This window comes from Macaca nemestrina, chromosome 20 (genome assembly GCF_043159975.1).
Source record: "Macaca nemestrina isolate mMacNem1 chromosome 20, mMacNem.hap1, whole genome shotgun sequence".
In the NCBI taxonomy this organism is placed as follows: Eukaryota; Metazoa; Chordata; class Mammalia; order Primates; family Cercopithecidae; genus Macaca; species Macaca nemestrina.
The window spans coordinates 7391866-7416152 of record NC_092144.1 but is presented as its reverse complement, the minus strand read 5'-3'; the positions used below and the strand labels follow the sequence as shown (position 1 = coordinate 7416152).

The window sequence follows — 24287 nt, the reverse complement described above, 5'->3', positions numbered from 1 at the left end:
AGCCACACCCCCTGTCACACGCCCTGCAAGAGGGACAAGGGAACCTTTTCTGTTTCACTACCAACATCCCACGGAAGGGGTGGGAGCAACCTCACCAGGGTTGCCTGGCTCCTTGGGCTCACACACTTCCTCCATCTTCTCCTTCTCTCTACTCCCTTCGCCCTCCATCCCCTCTCTGGACTGTGGGTTTTTATAACCCCATGCATTGCAGTCCGTCCTCAGAACCACATCTCCCCAAGCCAGGAAGAAGAGAAAGGAACAGGATGGGGACACACACCTTCCTGAAAAGTGGGGTGAGCGATGAAGCACCTGACACAGAGGAGAGTCATTTAGAGGCCAGGCAGAAACTAGCCAGTCAACTCCAATGTCAAAAGACTCTGTCTGAACCCATATACAACGCTGATACCTTGAGCCTCACTTTTTGGGAGTCTCCGTTTCCTCAGCTGTGAAATGAGACAACTACAGTGACTCACACTGTTATTGTGAGTTTTATTTATTTTTTTATTATTTACTTTTTTTTTTTTTTGAGATGGAGTCTCGCTCTGTCGCCCAGGCTGGAGTGCAGTGGCCGGATCTCAGCTCACTGCAAGCTCCGCCTCCCGGGTTCACGCCATTCTCCTGCCTCAGCCTCCCGAGTAGCTGGGACTACAGGAGCCCGCCACCTCGCCTGGCTAGTTTTTTGTATTTTTTAGTAGAGACAGGGTTTCACCGTGTTAGCCAGGATGGTCTCGATCTCCTGACCTCGCGATCCGCCCGTCTCGGCCTCCCAAAGTGCTGGGATTACAGGCTTGAGCCACCGCGCCCGGCCTATTTACGTATTTTTTTGAGACGGAGTTTCACTCTGTCGCCCAGGCTGGAGTGCAGTGGCATGATCTCAGCTCATGGCAACATCTGCTCCCAGGTTCAAGTGATTCTCCCGCCTCAGCCTCCAGAGTAGCTGGGATTACAGGTGAGCACCACCCTGCCTGGCTAATTTTTGTATTTTTAGTAGAGACAGGGTCTCACCATGTTGGCCAGGATGGCCTTGAACTCTTGACCTCAGGTGGGTCCACCTGTTTTGGCCTCCCAAAGTGCTGGGATTACAGGTAGGAGCCACCATGCCTGGACATGTTACTATGAGTTTTAATATAGTGCACTAGTAATAGGTGTAAATTGTCTGTTTGAATGATGGATACTCAGTAATTACAGCACTTAAGATTTATCAGGCTGGGCCTGGTGGCTCACGCTTGTAATCCCAGCACTTTAGGAGGCTGAGGTAGGCAGATCACTTGAAGTCAGGAGTTCGAGACCAGACTGGCCAAAATGGTGAAACCCTGTCTCTGCTAAAAAATACAAGAGCTAGGACCAGGAAAGCTGAGACACTGCCGGGCTGGGAGTGCTGCAGCCCCGGGAACAGAGTATGTTCGAGTGAAAGGAGACCATGTGATTGGCATAGTAACAGCTAAATCTGGAGATATATTTAGAGTTGATGTTGGAGGGAGTGAGCCAGCTTCTTTGTTTTACTTGGCATTTGAAGGTGCAACTAGAAGAAAACAGACCATATGTGCAGGTTGGAGATCTCATCTGTGGCCACTTTGTGGTTGCTAATAAAGACATGGAACCAGAGATGGTGTGTATTGACAGCTGAGGGCGAGCCAATGGAATGGGTATCATTGGACAGGATGGTCTGCTTTTTTTTTTTTTTTTTTTTTGAGACGAAGTTTCGCTCTTGTTGCCCAGGCTGGAGTGCAATGGTGCGATCTTGGCTCATTGCAACCTCCGCCTCCCAGATTCAAGCAATTATCTTGCCTCAGCCTCCTGAGTAACTGGGATTACAGGCATGCGCCACCATTAGCGCCACCCAGCTAATTTTGTATTTTTAGTAGAGACAGGGTTTCTCCATGTTGGTCAGGCTGGTCTCAAACTCCCGACCTCAGGTGATCTGCCTGCCTCTGCTTCCCAAAGTGTTGGGATTACAGGTGTGAGCCACCGCACCTGGCCCTAGGTGGACTTTTTTTTTTTTTTTTTTTTTTTGAGACAGAGTCTTGCTCTGTCGCCCAGGCTGGAGTGCAGTGGCCGGATCTCAGCTCACTGCAAGCTCCGCCTCCCGGGTTTAGACCATTCTCCTGCCTCAGCCTCCCGAGTAGCTGGGACTACAGGCGCCCGCCACCTCGCCCGGCTAGTTTTTTGTATTTTTTAGTAGAGACGGGGTTTCACCGTGTTAGCCAGGATGGTCTCGATCTCCTGACCTCATGATCCGCCCGTCTCGGCCTACCAAAGTGCTGGGATTACAGGCTTGAGCCACCGTGCCCAGCCTAGGTGGACTTTTTTAATGGATCAGTTGAGCCAAGAAACTATGGGTTTCCTGGGGAAAACTTTTTTCAGGTGAACGTCTCCCCCATTTAAATACTCAGGGGACAAGGTATAAATGTACATATTATCTTAGAGTCCTAAATAAAATATTTTTATAGGTAAGTTACTGGTTTTCACCCATGCTTTTGTGGGAGAGAAAATCATGCACAATCATGATGTATTTTTTTTGTTCTATATAACAAAGTTTGCTAAAACATTAAAAAAATACAAAATACAGAAACTAGCTGGGCATGGTGATGCACACCTGTAATCCTAGCTACTGGGGAGGCTGAGGCAGGAGAATTGCTTGAACCCAGGAGTCAGAGGTTGCAGTGAGCAACCAGCCTGGGTGATACAGTGAGTGAGACTCTGTCTCGAAAAAAGATTTATCAGACATTGTTCTACATGCTCTACATGACATAGCTAGTTTAATCCTGAGAGGAGAACAGTGGTCAAGAGCAGGCTTGAAGCTCGCAGGCCTGGTGTTGCCAGGAGCTGCCATGGCCTTGCTAGGTGACCATGGTGTTCTAGGAGCTCATTTGGTCCTCCAGCTGATCATGGCATTGCTAGAACTTTGCACAGCACTTCCAGCTATCAAGGTGCTGGTACATTTGGTAGCTGGCGAGAGCCTGCTTCCTGATTCATAGATGGTGCCTTCTTGCTGTGTTCTCACATGGTGGAAAGGGTGAAGGAAGCTTTCTAGGGTTTCTTTTATAAGGGCACTAATGAAAGCTCTGACCTCATGACCTAATTACTAACCCAAATTCCCACCTCCTAATCGCATCATCTTATGGGTTAGGATTTCAACATATGAATTTTAGAGGTAATTAAACACTCAGCTCATAGCACTCTCTTTTTTCAATCATGGCGTTAGCCTCAGTCTAGTCTTTACTCCTTGCATATTAAGATTTATTAGTTCTTTGGTGGCTCACGCCTGTAATCCCAGCACTTTAGAAGGCCGAGGCAGGTGGATCACTTAAGGTCAGGAGTTCGAGACCAACCTGGCCAACATGGTGAAACCCTGTCTCTACAAAAACACAAAAAATTACCTAACCGTGGTGACAGGTGCCTGTAATCCCAGCTTCTTGGGAGGTGGAGGTTGCAGTGAGCTGAGATTGCTTCATTGAACTCCATCTTGGGCAACAGAGCAAGATTCGGTCTCAAAAAAAAAAAAAAAAAAAAAGACTTATTAGAATGCCTAGTCATAAGATTACCCCCTCTTCCTGATAGCATCCAACTTAGAATCCTCCCCTAAAGAACTTGACACAAACCCCACTCTCCTACTGAGATACCCCATGGTTATGAAACTATCCCCATTGTCCCATATAACTTATATTAATGATTTCTTTCAATAAACATAGAATTGACTTGAGAAAGTTACATTTGTCTTATCTGAGTTCCTTTCCAAGGAAACCAACCATCAGGCCTCCCAGATAGTATCAAGGAGCTGAAACTTAGCAGATCACATCTGGACAATGAGATGTCAGACCCCTTACCCATCATGATTGCCTAATTGACCATCTGCTTCCTGTTGACCAGTTTCTCTTCTTTACCCCTACCTACCTGTCATTTTCTCACACATTGTTACATTTCTTCCCTGCTATATAAACCCCTAATTTTTAATTAATTAATTTATTTATTTTTGAGACGGAGTTTTGCTCTTGTTGTCCAGGCTGGAGTGCAATGGCGCGATATCAGCTCACCTCAACCTCTGCCTCCGGGGTTCTAGCAATTCTCCTGCCTCAGCCTCCTGAGTAGCTGGGATTACAGGCATGTGCCACCACGCCCGGCTAATTTTGTATTTTTAGTAGAGACGGGGTTTCTCCATGTTGGTCAGGCTGGTCTTGAACTCCCGACCTCAGGTGATCCACCTGCCTCGGCCTCCCAAAGTGCTAGGATTACACACATGAGTCACCACGCCCAGCTTAAACGCCTAATTTTGATCAATCAGGAAGATGGATCTGAGACTGATCTCCCATCTCCTCGGTTGCAGCACCTAATCAAAACCTTCTTCATGGGCAGTACTAGTGTCTCAGTGATTGGCTTTCTGTGTGGCAAGCAGCTGACTGAACTGGTGTTTCAGTAACAGCTACCTGTGGTGTCTATTGTCTTTTGCTGTGACAAGTAATACATTGAAATTTGTTCAACTGGCTGGGCATGGTGGCTCATGCCTGTAATTCCAGCACTTTGGGAGGCTGAGGCAGGCAGATCGCTTGAGGTCAGGAGTTCAAGACCAGCCTGGCCAACATGGCGAAACCCCGTTTTTACTAAAAATGCAAAAACTAGCCAGGCATGGTGGCACGCATCTGTAGTCCCAGCTACTCAGGAGGCTGAGGCAGAATTGCTTGAACCTGGAGGACGGAGGTTGCAGTGAGCCGGGATTGCACCACTGCACTCCAGCCTGGGCAGCAGAGTGAGACTCTGCCTCAAAGAAAGAGGAAAAGAGAGGGGAGGGGAGGAGAGGAAAAGACATTTGTTCAACCACATGTATGATTCTGGTGTTCTCTGACTGGGTGGGTGAGGGGGACACTAACAGTCTTCACAATAACACTACGAGAAAAGCACAGTTATTATCCTGCTTTACAGAGGCAAAAATTGAGACACAGAGAGGTCAACAATTGACTGTGGTCACACAGCTTGTAAGCGGTAGGGCTGGGATTCGAACCTAGGCAAGTTGCCCCGAGTCCATGCTTCATCACTACACTAAGCAGACCCAAATTTGAGGACAAAAGGAATTTATATGGGAGGCAGTTGCAGAAAATGCCAGTGGTGGGAAGGGGTTCTGTATTTCTTCATGCGGACTTCTTCTTTTTTTTTTTTTTTTTTTTTGAGACAGGGTCTCACTTTGTCGCCCAGACTAGAGGGCAGTGGTGCGATCTCAGCTCACGTCAACCTTGGCCACCCGCGTTCAAGTGATTCTCCTACTTCAGCCTCCCAAGTAGCTGGGACTACAGGCACATGACACCACACCCAGCTAATTTTTGTATATTTTGGTAGAGACGGGGTTTCATCATGTTGGCCAGGCTGGTCTCAAACTCCCGAACTCAGGTGATCTGCCCGCCTCAGCCTCTCACAGTGCTGGGATTACAGGCAAGAGTCATCATGCCTGGCCTTTCATGTGGGTTTGAGTTACTGTCTAGTGTTCTTTCATCCTAAAGTATTCCCTTCATTTCATAAATGTTACCATGTAAAGCATATAATTTAAAGTATGCAATTCAGTGACATTTAGTACATTTACAGTATTGTGCAACTGTCACTACTATCTAGTTCCAGGACATTCTCCTCACCCCAAAAGGACATCCCATCCTTATTTATTTGTTTTTGTTTTTGTTGAGAGAGGGTCTTCTTCTGTCACCCAGGGTGACTGCAGTGGCACAATCACGACTGAGTGCAGCCTCAGCCTCCTGGGCTCAAGCAATCTTCCCACCTCAGCCTCCTGAGCAGCTGGGACCACGGGCATGTGCCACCATGCTCAGCTAATTTTTAAATGTTTCGTAGAGATGAGGCCTCACTCTGTTGCCTAGGCTGGTCTCAAACTCCTGGCCTCAAGTAATCCTCCTCCCTTGGCTTCCCAGGGCACTGGGATTACAGGCGTGAGCCACCATGCCGAGCCTCCCATACTTACTGAGCACTCCCGCCTCCCTGCAGCCTTGGAAAACCCTAATCTGCTTTGGCCTCCCAAAGTGCTGGGATTACAGGCGTGAGCCACTGTGCCCGGCCAACAAATTGTCTTATGCCCATGCATTTATGTATTGTCTGTGATGCATTTGTACTATGACAGCAGAGTTGTAGCAGAGAGTCCTCGAGGCCCAAAAATATGTACTATTTGGCCCTTTTCAGATGTTTGCCAACCTTTGGTCTAGAAGGTTACATTCTGGAGCAAACAGATCATAGACAGATAAAGAAAGGCCGATCCTAAAATTAGCCGGGCATGGTGGCGGGCGCCTGTAGTCCCAGCTACTCGGGAGGCTGAGGCAGGAGAATGGCGTGAACCTGGGAGGTGGAGGTTGCAGTGAGCTGAGATCGTGCCACTGCACTCCAGCCTGGGCGACAGAGCAAGACTCCGTCTCAAAAAAAAAAAAAAAAAAGGCAGATCCTGAATCTGGCCCCCTCCACTCACCCGCACTTCCCAGTTATGAAAGGTAACACAATCTCCACATCTTCTTTCTTGGGTTGGTTTGAGTTGGAGCCACGAAGGGGAGTGAAAATGATGTGGTCTTCATTGCTTTCAGAGTTTCAAACCCAACTCCAGTGTTTATCAGCTGATGGGCTGTGGGCAGGTGACTCATCTCTGAGCCACTATGCTCGTAGTTAAAATGAGAATGAGGGCAGCTGTGTTACAGGATTCTTTGAGGTCATATCCAAAAAGCACATAGCACAAAATAAGTGCTCATGAAATGCAGAGGCCGGGTGTGGTGGCTCATGCCTCTGATCCCAGTACTTCGTTTTTCTGTTTATTTTTGTTTTTGTTTCGAGACAGAGTCTTGCTCTGTCACCCAGGCTGGGTGCAGTGGCACGATCTCGGCTCACTGTAAACTCCACCTCCCAGGTTCAAGTGATTCTCCTGCCTCAGACTCCCAAGTAGCTGGGATTACAGGCTCCTGCTACCACGCCCGGCTAATTTTTATTTTTAGTAGAGACGGGATTTCACCACATTGGCCAGGCTGGTCTCGAACTCCTGGACTCAAGTGATCCACCTGCCTTGGCCTCCCAACATGCTGGGATTACAGGCGTGAGCCTCTGCACCCGGCCACTGCAATCCTGGCACGTTGGGAGGCCAAGGTGGGAGGATCTCTTGAGTCCAGGAGTTCCAGACCAACCTGGGAAACATAGTGAGACCCTGTCTCTACAAGTAAAAAATTAGCCGGGCATGGTGGCGCGGGCCTGTGGTCCCACCTGCTTAGGAGCCTGAGGCAGGAGAATTGCTCAAGCCCAGCAGGTCGAGGCTGCAGTGAACTGAGACTGTGCCAAAGGTTGCGCCACTGCACTCCAGCCTGAGTGACAAAGCGAGACTCTGTCTCAAGGAAAATAAAAAAGAAACAAAAAAATCAAGAATAATCCCTATTGAATTGGAGGTACTGTTGTGAATTCATGGTTTTCAAAATCTATAGATAAATATAGAAGTAAGTTTGTGTGTGTGTTCCCATTTATCTGCTAAGAGGATCTGGGAACCACATACCCCAATAACAATGGGCACACTTAACACCCAGATCATTTCTGACTGCCAATCTCCACCTAGCCCAGGGCTTTTTGGAAAAATTAGACCAGCCTTGGCAACATAGCAAGACCCCATTTCTTTTTTTTCTGAGATGGAGTTTTGCTCTGTCAACCAGGCTGGAGTGCAGTGGGGCGATCTCGGCTCACTGCAAGCTCCGCCTCCCGGGTTCAAGCCATTCTCCTGCCTCAGCCTCCCGAGTAGCTGGGACTACAGTCACCACACCTGGCTAATTTTTTGTATTTTTAGTAGAGACGGGGTTTCACTTTGTTAGCCAGAATGGTCTTGATCTCCTGACCTCGTGATCTGCCTGCTTTGGCCTCCCAAAGTGCTGGGATTACAGGCGTCAGTCACCACGCCCGGCCCAGCAAGACCCCATTTCTACAAAAAATTTAAAAATTAGCCAGGCATGGTGGCGTGCTCCTGTAGTCCTAACTACTTGGTAGGCTGAGGCAGGTTTGGGGGAGAGGGAAGCCTAGAACATCTAGTTAGTCCGGAAAGGAAGAAAAAACGGTCAGCAAAAAACCAATAGGAGTATGTCAAAAGGACCTTGAAGCCAGAGAGAAAAGCTTTCACTGGCCAAATTAAAGATAATTTAAGCATCAAAGGGGAAAAAAAGAACGTCAGCAAAATGACAGAGTAAAAATTTGCCTTTCTACAAAAGTGATGAAAAAAATCAGTAACATTTGACAGAATCAACATTTTCACAACTCTGGAAATTAACCAAAAGCTTACAGTAATTTGCAGAGCATTTAATTAAAAAAAAAAAAAAAAGCACATTTAAAAAAACCCAGCAAGCTCTGTAGAATTTTAACTCACTCTAGTTTTATTCCCGGCTTTCCAGCTCGGAGGGTAGCCTTGAAAAATAACAACAGCTCACAATCTTGATACCACAGGGAAAGGAACAGAGGTGCAGCTCCTTCAAAGCCTCATTCAAGATATGATCTTTTGTGTGTGTGTGTGTGTGTGTGTGTGTGTTGCAGTGGCGTGATCTTAGCTCACTGCAACCTCCTCCTCCTGGGTTCAAGCGATTCTCCTGCCTCAGCCTCCTGAGTAGCTGGGACTACAGGCACCTGCCACCATGTCTGACTAATTTTTGTGTTTTCAGTAGAGACAGAGTTTCACCATGTTGACCATGCTAGTCTCAAACTCCTCACCTCAAGCGATCCACCCACCTCAGCCTCCCAAAGTGCTGGGATTACAAGTGTGAGATGCCGCGCCCGGCCAAAAAGAGTCATTTACTGACCTGTTTAGTGGTACTCTGGAAGACCCTGCTCTGAAAGGCCTGACCTCACTTGAACCTACCCAATGCTAAACATTTCTCCCCAGGGGCTAATTGTTAAATGTTTTCACATCACAGCTGCCTGTGGCAATACTTAACATTTGGGGAAATAATAGCCTAACTAAAAATCTTAGAAGGAAAAGGGCCAGGCACGGTGGCTCATGCCTGTAATCCCAGCACTTTGGGAGGCCGACGCGGGCGCATCATGATGTCAGGAGATGGAGACAATCCTGGCTAACACGGTGAAACCGTGTCTCTACTAAAAGCACAAAAAAATTAGCCGGGTGCGGTGGCGGGCGCCTGTAGTCCCAGCTACTTGGGAGGCTGAGGCAGGAGAATGCCGAGAAACGGGAGGCGGAGCTGGCAGTGAGCCGAGATCGCATCACTGCACTCCAGCCTGGGTGACAGAGCGAGATTCTGTCTCCAAAAAAAAAAAAAAAAAAAAAAAAAAAAAAAATCTTAGAAGGAAAAATGAAGGCATTACATGTTCAGAGGAACTTTTTTTTTTTTTTTTTTTGAGGCGGAGTCTTCACTCTGTCGCCCAGGCTGGAGTGTGCAGTGGCACCATCTCGGCTCACTGCAAGCTCCACCTCCTGGGTTCGCGCCATTCTCCTGCCTCAGCCTCCCGAGTAGCTGGGACTACAGGTGCCCACCACCGCGCCCGGCTAATTTTTTGTATTTTAGTAGAGACGGGGTTTCACCGTGTTAGCCAGGATGGTCTCGATCTCCTGACCTCGTGATCCGCCCGCCTCGGCCTCCCAAAGTGCAGGGATTACAGGCGTGAGCCACCGCGCCCGGCCTATCAGAGGAACTTTTGAAAACTTCTGACATATTTCTGGGGATATGTGCATGTTTAGGAAGGACCTGAGACAGCCCTAAGCTCACACCTCTGGCTGACCTTGAGGCTCTCTGTGCAAGCAGGAAGTGAGGGCTAAAGCAGAGTTGTGAATTTCCTGGGTGAGTGTTGAAGGTGTGTACCTAAGAAGTACACAGAGCTCCTTGGCAAAGACTGGCAGACTTCTTCTGATTCCAGACATTCAAGGCAATCTCTGTCCAATCATTAGCTAACCATGAAGCCAACTGAGCAGAGACTTCAGTGGCCATGACAGAGAATATAGACTTTACAGCTGTAGTTCAGAAAAGCTATTAAACAGGCCAGGCACAGTGGCTCACGCCTGTAATCCTAGCACTTTGGGAGGCTGAGGCGGGTGGATCACCTGAGAGGTCAAGAGTTTGAGACCAGCCTGACCAATGTGGTGAAACCCTGTCTCTACTAAAAATACAAAAATTAGCCAGGCGTGGTGGGGCGTGCCTGTAATCCCAGCTACTCAGGAGGCTGAGGCAGGAGAATCACTTGAACCCGGGAGGCGGAGGTTGCAGTGAGCCGAGATCGTGCCATTGCACTCCAGCCAGGGTGACAGAGCGAGACTCCATCTCAAAAAAACCAAACTAAACCAAAAAACTATTTGTTTTTGTAAATACATTATTATTATTATTATTTTTAGAGACAAGGTCTTGCTCTGTCACCCAAGCTGGAGTGGTGCAATCATGGCTCACTGCAACCTCAAACTCCTGGGCTCCAGCAATCCTTCTGCCTCAGCCTCCCAAGTAGCTAGGAGTAAAGGTGCATGCCACCACACCTGGCTAATTTTTTTTTGAGACAGAGCCTCACTCTGTTGCCCAGGCTAGAGCACAGTGGTGCAGTCTCAGCTCACTGCAGCCTCCACCTCCCAGACTCAAACGATTTTCATGCTTCAGCCTCCCAAGTAGCTGGGATTACAGGCACCTGTCACTATGCCCGGCTAATTTTTGTATTTTTAGTAGAGACTGGGTTTCACCATGTTGTCCAGGCTGGTTTTGAACTACTGACCTCAAGTGATCCACCTGCCTTGGCCTCCCAAAGTGCTGGAATTACAGATGTGAGCCACCGCACCTGGCCAATTTTTACATTTTTTTTCTAGAGATAGGATCTTGCTATGTTGCCCAGGCTGGTCTCAAATTCCTGGCCCCAAGCGATCCTCTCCCCTTGGCTTCTCAAAGTGCTGATATTAGAGGCATAAACTAATACATGATTATTTGTAAATAAAGTTGTTTATGAAACAACTAGGGGCAGGCTGATCAAAGGGAGGAGATGGAATATGTTTTCTTCACGGCTGTATCCTCAGTGTCAAGAACAGCACCTGGCTCGTGGTAGGTTTTTGTTCTCCATCAATGTATGTTAAAGGAATAAATTGATAAATTAGTATTGCTTGTATGTTTGTGGTGGAGAAGTGGTTGACGTGACCAGAGTGACCCACGCTGGTGGAATGGTTGAGAAGAGTGTGGGAGATCCACTTGGGAACAGGTGGCAGACCTATTAGAGGAGATTTTATTTCTTAAACAGGGTGGGGGCTGGGCATGGCGGCTCATGCACTTTGGGAGACCAAGGCGGGTGGATCACCTGAGGTCAGGAGTTCGAGACCAGCCTGACCAACATGGTGAAACCCCGTCTCTACTAAAAATACAAAAATTAGCCAGGCATGGTGGTGTGCACCTGTAGTCCCAGCTACTGGGGAGGCTGAGACAGGAGAATTGCTTGAACCTGGGAGAAAGAGGTTGCAGTGAGCCAAGATTGTGCCACTGCCCTCCAACCTGGGCCACAGAGCGAGATTCCGTCTCAAAAAAAAAAAAGGGATGGGGTGGGGAGGGAAATGACTTTTTTTTGTTTTTTTTTGTTTTTGTTTTTGTTTTTTTTGAGACGGAGTCTTGCTCTGTGGCCCAGGTTGGAGGGCAGAGGTTGCAATGAGCCGAGATCGCGCAATTGCACTCCAGCCTGGGCGACAGAGTGAGACTCCATCTGATAGATAAATAAATAAATAAATAAATAAATAAAACAAAACCAAAAAAGAAGAGCTCACCAGAGCCAGGAGCCTGAAACAAAAGTGCTGGTGGAAAGGTTTATGGGGTGCCAGTTTAGGCAGTCATGCCTGCGTAGGACGCTTCTGGAAAACCGTAGGGAGCCCTGAGGAGAATCATGTGCCCAAACCATTAAGTTCCCAGGTCAGAGAGCATGACCTGCTCTGCGCCTTTACACAGAACGCCCTGGGCTGAAACACTCCCTTGAAGCACTGGAATGTGACCAGACATCCTGGCTCCTTGTAAAACCAGCCCCCACCAGCTGCAGCCCGGTAAGTTAAAGATTATCTTCATAGTTAGACATATGCTTTTGGCTTAAAGGAAAGTCATATAACCGCCACTGCTATAGAGCTTTCCAATGACGTACGCTCCCCCTCCTTCACCGTTTCACCCTGTACCAGCTGCTTCTTAGATCAAAAGACTGTACTTAATACATTGTCAGGCAACCAGAGCTCTGGACCTTTTGCAGCCTTCACTCCAGCAACTGGTCCCCTGGACCTGCTTTAAAATCTTAACTTGTCTTTGCTCATTCCTTTGTCGCCACTGGACTTTGGGTATCCATGGGTAGTGTTGACGCTGGACCCCAACATCTGGCGCCCAACGTGGCATCCCCCAAATAACCTGGTGAGGGAATGCTCTAGCGTGGAAAACGAAGGACCGACAGATGGAAGACTCTCGTAGACGAAAAGTTTTTTGTTTTTGTTTTTGTTTTTTTTTGAGACGGAGTCTCGCTCTATCGCCCAGGCTGGAGTGCAGTAGCGTGATCTTGGCTCACTGCAAACTCTAACCTCCCAGGTTCACGCCATTCTCCTGCCTCAGCCTCCTAAGTAGCTGGGACTACAGGTGACGGCCACCACGCCCGGCTAATTTTTTGTATTTTTAGTAGAGACGGGGTTTCCCCGTGTTAGCCAGGATGGTCTCGATCTCCTGACCTCGTGATCCGCCCTCCTGGGCCTCCCAAAGTGCTGGGATTACAGGCGCCTGGCCAATGAAAAGGTTTTTAAGCTCTGCAGGTAAGCGGGGCGCTCGGAGAATTCCAGGGTAACAACAGGAAACTATGGGTCGGCCTGAGAGTAGACACAAGAATTATTTGAGGCTGCGCGCGGTAAAATTCAGGCTCGCCCTGCCGTTCATTACGGTGAAGGAGCAATTTCCCCTAAAATGGATGACCCAGCGCTCTGTCTGGGTCGAACAGTAGCCGCTCCCTAAGGAAAAACTGGGGGCGCTTCATGAAATAGTTAAAGAATTACTAGAAAAAGGACATGTTTCACCCACTTTTTCTCCTTGGAATTCTCCAGTATTTGTAATTAAGAAAAAGTCCGGCAGATGGCGCATGCTGACCGGCTTCCGAGCAGTCAACGCTGTCATTCAACTGCCGGGAGCTTTACAACCAGGGCTCCCATCCCATCCCCCATTATAATCCCTAAAGATTGGCCGCTTGTTATTACAGATTTAAAAGACTTGTGTTTTTTTTTTTTTTTTTTTTTTTTTTTTTTTTTTTTTTTTTTAGAATTCCTTTAGCAGAGGCAGATTTCGAAAAATTTGCCTTCACCATTCCTGCCGTTAATAATAAAGAACCTGCAGCCAGATATCATTGGAAGGTTTTACCCCAGGGTATGTTAAACAGTCCCACAATTTGTCAAACTTTGGTAGGCAGAACTATCCAGCCTGTTAGAGATCAATTTCCAGATCCGTGCAGCAAAAAATAGAGACCAGCGTATTCAATGTTATTCATCTTTGCAAAAGGCAATTACAAACACTGGATTGCTTATAGCACCTAACAAAATTCAATCAACCACTCCTTTTCAGTATTTGGGAATGCAAGTACAGGAGAGAGCCATTAAGCCTCAAAAGGTTCAAATTAGAAAAGATTCTTTACAAACCTTAAATGATTTTCAAAAATTGTTAGGAGATATTAATTGGATTTGGCCCACTTTAGGAATTCCTACTAATGCTATGTCTAATCTCTTCTCAATAATGAGGGGAGAGGCCGGGCACGGTGACTTACGCCTGTAATCCCAGCACTTTGGGAGGCCAAGGCGGGCAGATGACGAGGTCAGGAGATCGAGACCATCCTGGCTAACGTGGTGAAACCCCGTCTCTACTAAAAATACAAAAAATTAGCCGGGCGTGGTGGCGGGTGCCTGTAGTCCCAGCTACTCGGGAGGCTGAGGCAGGAGAATGGCGTGAACTGGGGAGGCGGAGCTTGCAGTGAGCCAAGACCGGGCCACTGCATTCCAGTCTGGGTGACAGAGCAAGACTCCATCTCGAAAAAAAAAAAAAAAAAGAAAAGAAAGTTAAGGCACATTGAAGATTGTCTGTGAAAGTCGTGAAAAATGTTATAAAAAGGAATTTATGCAAGAAAGGTTTTATAATGTTTGTTTTGAAGGTCTAAGCAAGTTTTAAAATGATAATTGTAAAAAATTCTGTGTGTAAACGTATTTGCTAAAGTTAAAAAGGTATCATCCAGTTTTCCTATACACTAAACATTAAAATAAAGCACAAGTTTTTCTTAAAACACTAACCTGCTCTTTAAAGATTGAAAAAGTCTTTTGGTACAGGTACCACCCCCTAGAATTTCCAGCACCAGCCTGAAGACTGTGACCTCATCAAAGCATGGAAAGAAGAAAAAATTCAAGCCAGCCTAAGAAAGACCCTACAGGAACTGCAGCCTCAACAATGCAGCTTCCGCAAACAACACAGGCCCCAGACATCATGCTGAAGAAGCAGAAGACTAAGCCAACTAATTCATTCATTTTTAATTCTCTCACTTTTCCTACTACCTATACCTACTACACTCTATTAAGCTCATATCTTAAATCCGTCTTTCTTCGGCCCTGTTACTTTGACAAACAGCGCCTTCTCAGCTTCTAACAACATAACTGCTTGGCTAAAATAATTAACATACCCCCAGTGGGGTTCCTCATTAATAACATATAGTAAACTAAGATGCCAAGTAACACTACAGGTCACTCTTTGACTGGGAAAAAAAAAATGTTGCTAACTATACTCATGTTTGTCTTCTGTTATTTACTAATCCTAGGAAGCAAAGCTGGAATAAGAGCAGTGACCTCCTTGCCTGACAAACCTGTGGCTGCACATACCTACGCTCTGCAATCAAAAAACCCTAACACAGAAAACAAAAAACGGGGAGGTATTGGGATTCACCCAGGATCGTGGCTATAATTACGGTAATCGCTATGGCGGTAAGCCTTCCTGGGGCTACAGCAACCCAAAATTATATCTATTGGATATATGTCCCATTCCCGCCTTTAATTAGGCCTGTCACTTGGTTGGAACCCCCCCCGGTTGAGGTTTATGTTAATGACAGTATTTGGATGCCTGGACCAACTGATAACCGAGGCCGTATTCATCCAGAGGAGGAAGGAATGTTAATAAATGTGTCCATTGGTTATTGCTTTCCTCCTATACGTCTGGGGCCTGCAGCAGGATGTTTAGATTACGACAAACAAAGCTGGATGGTTTATGTCCCTACACATCATGGATCAGAGGCCTCTATTCATATAGTTAGTGGAAGGAGCTTTCAATCTAAAACTAAAGTCATATCCTCAGGAAATTCCTACCATATAGCTAAGATTCTTACTAATCAATTTAGACCAAGAAAGAAAAAATGCCCAGAACAATTGACAGTACGGTCTAAGAAAGCGGAGGTGCTGACCTGGGAAGATTGCATTGCAAATAGTGCTGCAAAATAACTCCTATGGAATTGTCATTGACTGGACCCCTAAGGGGCAACTTGCGGTAAATTGTACTGGACAGCACAAGGGATATCAAGAGCGGGGCTTCCCAGTTGACTATTCCAATGAGGCACCTACCCAAAAGTATAGAATAAAAGCCAACTTTTCTGTCTTCTGGGAAGGCAGAGGTATGGCTCCTGCACGCCCTAAAATGATTGATCCAATAGTAGGCCCAGAACACCCAGAACTGTGGAAATTAATGACGGTCCAAACCCCAGTACAGATTTGGACAGGAGAATATAAAACATAAACCCGGCTGGGCGTGGTGGCTCACGCCTGTAATCCCAGCACTGTGGGAGGCCGAGGCGGGCGGATCATGAGGTCAGGAGATCGAGACCATCCTGGCTAACATGGTGAAACCCCATCTCTACTAAATATACAAAGAAAAAAAATTAGCCGGGCATAGTGGCGGGCATCTGTAGTCCCAGCTACTCGGGAGGCTGAGGCAGGAGAATGGTGTGAACCCGGGAGGCGGAGCTTGCAGTGAGCCGAGATCGCACCACTGCACTCCAGCCTGGGTGACAGAGTGATACTCTGTCCCAAAACAAACAAACAAACAAACAAACAAAAAAACATAAACACATAGTAAAAAACTTCAATTTATTGTAGCTTTGACCTCCAAATGGACAACCCCATTACAGAGTTGTGTTAAACCTCCTTTTATGTTGGTAGTAGGACAAATCAATATTCTACCTGATTCTCAAACTACATCATGTCTTGACTGTCGTCTTTTCACTTGCATTGATTCTACAATTGATAAGAATAATAGTATCTTGCTTGTCAGAGCCCGAGAGGGAGTTCATATACCTGTTTCCCTTAATAGACCTTGGGAAGCCTCCCCTTCTATACACATAGTAACTGAAATTCTAAAGGGAATGTTAAATAGAACCAAGATATTTATTTTTACTCTTACAGCGATAATCACGGGCATTATTGCTGTTACCACCACGGCCGCAACCACAGGTGTTGCTTTACATTCTTCTGTTCAAACTGCTGATTATGTTAACTAGTAGTAAAAGAATTCTTCCAAGCTTTGGAATATGCAGACACAAATTGATCAAAAATTAGCTAATCAAATGAACGATCTCTGTCAAACAGTACTGTGGATGGGGGATCGAATTATGAACTTGGAACATAGAATATAAATGCAGGGTGATTGGAATACTTCTGATTTTTGCATTACTCCTCAATCTTATAATGCCTCTGTGCATCATTGGGATAAGGTCAAACGCCGTTTAGAGAGAAAAGAGGAAAATGTAACACTGGATATAGCAAAATTAAAGGAACAAGTTTTTGAGGCATCTCAAGCTCACTTAACTCTCTTACCTGATGCTGATGCCCTTAATGGAGCCGTTGATGGGCTCTCTGACCTGAATCCTCTGAAATGGATTTAAACTGTTGGAGGATCAACTGCTACAAACTTTGCTTGCATTTATGTTTGTCTATGCTGTTTATTTTTAGTCTACAGGTAAGGAAGACACCTCGGGAGAGAAGCCAGACACTGCAAGCAAGCCACGATAGCAATGGTGGTTATTAATAAAAAAAAGGAGGGGGGCAAGTGCTGGTGGAAATGTTTATGGGGTGCCAGTTTAGTCAGTCGCCCTGAGTAGGACACCTCTGGAAAACCGTAGAGGTCCCTAAGGATAATCATTTTCCTAAGCCATTAAGTTCCCAGGTCAGACAGCATGACCCGCTCTGGGCTGAAACACTCCCTTGAAGCACTGGAATGTGACCAGACATCCTGGCCCCTATAAAACCAGCCCCCACCAGCTGCAGCCCGATAAGTTAATCTTCGTAGTTAGACATACGCTTTTAGCTTAAAGGAAATTCATATAACCGCCACTGCTATAGATATTTCCAATGACGTACGCTCCCCCTCCTTCACCGTTTCACCCCCTACCAGCTGCTTCTTAGATCAAAAGATTGTACTCAATAAATTGTCAGGCAACCAGAGCTCTGGGCCCTTTGCAGCCTTCACTCTAGCAACTGGTCCCCTGGATCTGCTTTAAAAAATCTTTTTTTTTTTTTTGAGACGGAATCTCCCTCTGTTGCCCAGGCTGGAGTGCAGTGGTGCCATCTCGGCTCACCGCAACCTCCGCCTCCCGGGTTCATGCCATTCTCCTGCCTCAGCCTCCCAAGTAGCTGGGACTACAGGCGCCCGCCACCCTGCCCAGCTAATTTTTTGTATTTTTAGTAGAGACAGGGTTTCACTGTGTTAGCCAGGATGGTCTCGATCTCCTGACCTCGTGATCCACCCACCTCGGCCTCCCAAAGAGCTGGGATTACAGGTGTGAGCCACCACGCCCAGCCTAAAATCTTAATTTGCCTTTTCTCATTCCTTCATCACCACCAGACTTTGGGTATCCATGGGTAGTGTTGAGGCTGGACCCCAACAAAAAGTGGCTCCCCCATGCCCATCAGCTACCCGTTCCATGCATTCCTCTGTTAAATCACGAATCACATTGTTCCTGTGCCCAGCCAGACCAGAATGTGGAGGTCCCGGGGGTAAGGATTGGGTTTGACCCATTCCTGTGTCCCCAGCAGCCTCTGAACCAAACTCTGTGTCAGGGGGCTGAGAATTTTAACAGTGCTGAAGGGGCAACTGCCCCTACTTTCAAGCCCTCCTGGCCTAGTGCAGGTAACTCACTGGGTTTGGAAGCATCAAAGGACTATGAGGTCAGTTAGAGAGATCGGGGTCACTCACAGGGTTCATATCAGGGCCTCTGGGATAAAGCTTAGAAGAGCTCACCAGAGGGCCGGGCGTAGGTGGTTCACACCTGTAATCCCAGCACTTTGGGAGGCTGAGGTGGGTGGATTGATTGAGCCCAGGAGTTTGAGACCAGCATGGGCAACATGGTGAAACCCCATCTCTACAGAAAATACAAAAATGAGCCAGGTGTGGTTGTGCACGCCTCTAATCCCAGCCACTTGGGAGGCTGAGGCAGATGGATCACTTGAGGTCAGGAGTTTGAAACCAGCCTGGGCAACATGAAGAAACCCTGTCTCTACTAAAAAATAAAATGTTAGCCAGGCATGGTGACACATGCCTGTAATCTCAGCTACTTGGGAGGCTGAGGCACGAGAATCCCTTGAACCTGTGAGGCGGAGGTTGCAGTGAGCTGAGATTGTGCCACTGCACTCCAACCTGGGTGACAGAGTGAGACTCCATCTCAAAAGAAGGAAGGAAGGAAGGAAAGAAGGAGGGAAGAAAAGGAAGGGAGGGGAGGGGAGGGAAGGAAAGGGAAGGGAAGGGAAGGAAAGGGAAGGGAAGGGAAGGGAAGGGAAGGGAAGGGAAGAGAAGGGAAAGGAAGGGAAGAAAGAAGGAAGGAAGAGCTCACCAGAGCCAGGAGCCTAGATCTACTTCTCAAACCTTTATTGATGCTCCCCCAGGCTGCAAAGAGAGTTTTGTAGGAAGTACCATTCTCCCCTTTGCAGGAAAGTGCAGGAAAACCAAATAGCTCCATTCCTCAGTTGTCTGTCTTGGCTAGGAGGAGAGGTGGGGTCACACCACTGGGATCCAGAAATGGAGATTTTGGAGCCAGTGAAGGTTAGGTTAGGTCTCCATGAGGTCAGAGCAGAGGTCCCAGAGTGCAGGCACCGGACAGGGCTGGGCCTGGCCGATTGGTTCTTTTTTTTTTTTTTTTTTTTTTTTGAGACGGAGTCTCACGCTGTTGCCCAGGCTGGAGTGCAGTGGCGCGATCTCGGCTCACTGCAAGCTCCGCCTCCCGGGTTCCCGCCATTCTCCTGCCTCAGCCTCCTGAGTAGCTGGGACTACAGGCGCCCGCCACCGCGCCCGGCTAATTTTTTGTATTTTTAGTAGAGACGGGGTTTCACTGTGGTCTCGATCTCCTGACCCTGTGATCCGCCCGCCTCGGCCTCCCAAAGTGCTGGGATTACAGGCTTGAGCCACCGCGCCCGGCCGGCCGATTGGTTCTTGTAGTGGTGGATGGGGAAAAGAAAATCATTGCCAGTGGGTTCCAGGAGCCGCGATGGTGCATGGCATCCCATTGGGCACTGGGCATGGCTCTGGAGCACTGGGCGGGTTCAGCACCATGCCTCTTCTCACAGATCCGGCCAGCCTTCTCATCACATGGTGGGTCCATCCACAGCCCCAGGCCCAGAATCATGACACAGGCCTCGCACCCCCAAGATTCACTGGGTTCCCCCTGTAACCAGTGGCTGCAGCAGTTGAATGGTGGAGGGTGTTGCTGGGAATCTAGGCTGAGGATGGACTCGGGACTTCCCTCTTCCATCCCAGCCTCTAGCCTGTTTATTGCTTGGGTCTACCCTAGACACCGTAAGTGTCTAACCTGAGTGTACACTTGGGATATAACTTACTAATGCCCAGAATTTAACCCAAGGACACTTCCTGGGGTCTAGCCTGCCCATCCCTAAGAATGGAGTCCCAGCCAAGCGGGTCCCTGAGATCTGGCCAAAGCATGTCTTTTTTTTTTTTTTTTTTTTTTTTGAGATGGAGTCTCTGTCTGCCAGTCTGGAGTGCAGTGGTGCGATTTTGGCTCACTGCAATCTCTGCCTCTCAGGTTCAAGTGATTCTCGAGCCTCAGCCTCCTGGGTTAGCTGCTGCGCCACCACACCTGGCTAATTTTTTATATTTTTTTGTTGAGACGGGGTTTCGTCACGTTTCACATGCTGGTCTTGAACTCCTGACCTCAGGTGATCCGCCCGCCTCGGCCTCAAAGCATGTCCTCTAGAGTCTATCCTGTGGCCCCCAGGTTTCACCAGGAGCCCTTCCCCTACCTGAAGCTGAGTGGGACTCTGTCCACCCACGAGGAGCCCTGAACCTTGCACAAGTGTTGCACCGCCTTGCGGCCGATCCAGTATTCAAGGGCGCTAGTGTGATGACTCAGGAAGTCCTAGAAAGGAGGAGACACCTGAGCCTGCAGAGTCCTGCCCCCTCCCGCGCCGCCCCACCGCCCGGCCACGCCCCCTCGGGTGAACGCCCCCTCCTCCTGCACACCTGCTCCTCCAGGCCCCCTACAGACGTGCGCTGGCATGGGCGCAGTGGCCTTGCGCCTCTGCCCACGTGGTCTTCGGCACAGAGAAATAGTAGCAGGAGCTCCCGAAGGGCAGCCACGACGTGGTACACGGCTCTCAGGAACCTGCGGGGTGGCGAGGGTCAGAGAGGTCGAGCAAACCGAGAGGATGCAGGGGGTAGGGGTTTGGCCCCAAGGGCCCAGGGGTGGAACCACAGGACCAGGTCAAGGTCAAAGAGGGGGGCCGGCGAGGCACACGGGCAGGGTCCACTTACACCCTCCCACCCCCTTCCTCCCGCTACCCCCTTTCCCCGTCACCCTCACTGTTCTGCAGCCTCACTGCCTCCAGCGCCAGGAACAATCCAGGGCTGACGTCCTCGCGGTCCCTGCCGGCTTCAGCCAAGACCTGGGTCACTGCGGGGTCAAGGGAATGGGGATTTTGGCTGGGCTCAAGGTCAGGAGCAGGATCATGACTAGCTAATGGTCAGGACCCCTGTCCGTAGTCATTGTACCCTCGGTGCCGGCGACCAGGATGGCACAGGGTCAAGGACGGTTACAACTGGGCAGGGTCCAGGTGTGGCCGGCTCTAGGAGTGGCAGTCAAGGTCAGAGTGCAGCGTCAGGGTCAGGACGGGGTGCATGATCGGGGTCAGCGGTCAGCACTCAGGACGGGGTCGGGGTCGGGGCACACGGCCAGGACTCAGGGCTGGCGTCGCGGCGGGCTCTCACCGCGCTCACGCAGTTCCCGCAGGGCGCTCTCTTGCTCCATCAGCTTTGCCTGCGCCTCCCAAGCTCCGAGCGCGTGGTCTGCAGCTGCGTCTGCGTCCGCGAGCCTGAGAGCTGCTGGACCAGGGGGGCGAGGACCGCGAGGATGGGGCGGGACTTCGGAGACCAGCCCGTCCCGCCCAGCTCGCCGCAGGCCTCGCCCCCGTCCCCCCTCCCATCCCGGCCACAAGACCCCGCCCCTGCGCGCCCACCGCCTCGGCCGCGCCCCCTCACAGCAGCTGCGGCAGACTCGGATCTCCTCCTTCAGGGCACCCAGTGCGGCCGTCTGCTTGGAGGCTGGAACGACCCCCGCCCCAAAACGCATGCCCGCCGGGTCACTTGGGAGGACTCAGGGTCCCCCTTCCCCACCCCGGGGCCAGCCTCAGGGACCATAGGGCCCCCACGCACCCGAGACTCCATCTCCGGGGTCTCAGACGCTCCTGCCCCGCAAGGCCCGGGGACCCAGGCGTCCGGCTCTGCACGCACCGTTTGTCCTCAGCAGGTCCTGGCAGCCGAGCAACGCCGCGCGCTCCGTGAAGGCTGCGGAGAGAGGCTCCTGCAGGCAAGGCCAGGGACTGGGGAATCCTCCCCTCGCCCGTGGGGTGCGGGGTCCCCCGACTCGGAACCACGGGGCGAGCCGGCAGTCGTACAGCGCACACGATGTGCAAACAAGTCGATGGCGGACAAACGGGCGGGGACTCGCACACATACGAGCACGCCATGTGCACACGCGTGAGTGCACACGGCCCGAAGATGTACACACACTCTGCTCACACTCAGACAGCAAGCAGGACGCCAGGGCGCAGTTGGTGCGCCACGAAACGGGGGTTTTGTGTCCCCAGGGGGGTCGGACGCAACGCTTCCCCATTGAGGGTCGCTCACCCTTGGACAATAGGATACTCAGGATCACAGCCCATAGGACTGTGGCGACCAGGACAGCCACGGCCAAGAAGAGGGGTCTCCCGCTCCAGTGCACCCGGCGTCCCCAGTGCCCTGGCAGAACAAGGACGGCATGCTGGGTCCCCCAGGACTGAGCCCTGGAGGCCTGGGTTCCTCCCAGGAAACTGAGATTCAGAGAAGTTAAGTAACTTGCCTGTGGTCACACAGCTTCTAAGTGGCAGAGTGGGAACTGGACCCTGGTCCAACTGGCTCTGTGGCCTGTGGTGTGTCTCCTGCACCCACGACCTGGCCCGTCTTGGCTCTTCCCTCCCCTCCCCCATCAAACCCCAGACACTGGGGTTGAGGAATGAGGCAGTCTCATTGCTCATACCTCCAGGGACCTCCTCCGAGCTGCCGCCCCACTTGCTGTACCTGGTGGTGTCCATGGCGGTGCAGGCCCCTAGTCCCTGGCAGAGATATAAATTTCACCTCCGTCCTCACTGGACCTACTCACTCCCTTCCTTCCTTCCCATTTTCTTGGCCTCAATTCCTGGCAACAGGTACCCAAGGACCAATCACAGGGTTGGGCCTTTTCTGGGCTGGGCTGGGCTGAGCCGCGCTGGGAGTGAGGCGGGGTAGTTCCAGCCTCCCGGTTCTCATCGCTGCAGCTCCATCCCCAGGCTAGTGCCCAGGGCTTCTCTGCTGGCTCCTGAGAAAGCCCCCAAGGTGTAGCTCCCCAGGCCAGTTCAGGCCCCTCCTCAGAGGCTGGGTCTGAACCTGACCTTGATTCAGTCCCTCGGTACCAGAAGAGAGCAAACACAGGTTTTGGTGAGGAGGTGGTCTGCTGAGCTGCAGGACTTTACCACTCGGTGGGTGGTGGATAGGGGTGTGGGGTGTGTAGTGTGTAGCTTCAGGAAGCCTCAACTTTCTTTTTCTTTTTTTCTTTTGAGACAGAGTCTCCCTCTGTTTGCCAGGCTGGAGTGCAGTGGTGCAATCTCGGCTCACTGCAACATCCGCCTCCCAGGTTCAAGCAATTCTCTTGCCTCAGCCTCCCGAGTAGCTGGAATTACAGGTGTGTGCCACCATTCTTGGCTAATTTTTGTATTTTTAGTTGGTTGCAGCGAGCCAAGACTGCGCCACTGCACTCCAGCCTGGGTGACAGAGCGAGACTCCATCTCAAAGTAAACAAGCAAACAAAAACAAAAAAAACCATAAAGGTACCAATTCTTCCCAATTGAACCTACAAATTAACTACAAACTAAATATAAATTCCAGCTCAATTTCTTTGAAGACCTTAACAAACTTATCCTAAAATGTATGTGGAGGAATAATTTTTCATGAATTGTAAGTCACATTAGGGAAAAAAGTTAATATAGGAAGACTCGCCCTACCAGACTGTAAACCATATTTTGATAAAACATTAATTTTAAAAAAAAGTGTGGTGTTGGTGTAGAAAGAGGCAACTAGATTAAATGGAAAGAATATAACACAATTGGATTATGTAGAACAAGATTTTGGGAAAACTGGTTCAGTATATGGAGAAAAAACTCCTCCATTACAACATATACAAATCTGGAATTCAGCAGCATCTCAGAGCTAATGATAAAAGACAAAACTGTTAGGCTAATTGAAGAAAAGGTAGGCACTTGTCTTTGTGGCCTAGAGTTGAGAAAAACTTGAAGTTGATCCCATAGCAAAGGAGAAGAAAAGATACATTGGACTATATCAAAATTAAGAATCTCTGTTAAACCAAGGACATAGTAGATAGAATTAACAGTTGAGTAGCAGATGGGGGGAGATAATTGCTGCTTATAAAATAAAAAAGCAGTTTATTCCAGGAATATGCAAAAATACTTCTGCAAATTAAAAAAAAAATAAAAATAAAAGACAGTCGAGCATGGTGGCTCATGCCTGTAATCCCAGCACTTTGGGAGGCTGGTGCGGGTGGATCACTTGAGGTCAGGAGTTCAGGATCAGCCTGGCCAACATGGTGAAACCTCATCTCTACTAAAAATACAAAAATTAGCCAGGTGTGTGGTGGGACATACTTATAATCCTAGCTACTCAGGAGACTGAGGCTGGAGAATCGCTTGAACTCTGGAGGAGGAGGTTGCAGTGAGCCAAGATTGTGCCACTGTACTCCAACCCGGGTGACAGAGCAAGACTGTC

The 24287-nt window shown here is 49.2% G+C and overlaps 1 pseudogene; it reads right to left on the bottom strand.

Annotated features, from left to right (window-relative positions):
* Positions 1-16064: 16064 nt before the first annotated feature.
* Positions 16065-22922, bottom strand: LOC105484314 (C-type lectin domain family 4 member G-like; annotated as a pseudogene).
* Positions 22923-24287: the final 1365 nt, after the last annotated feature.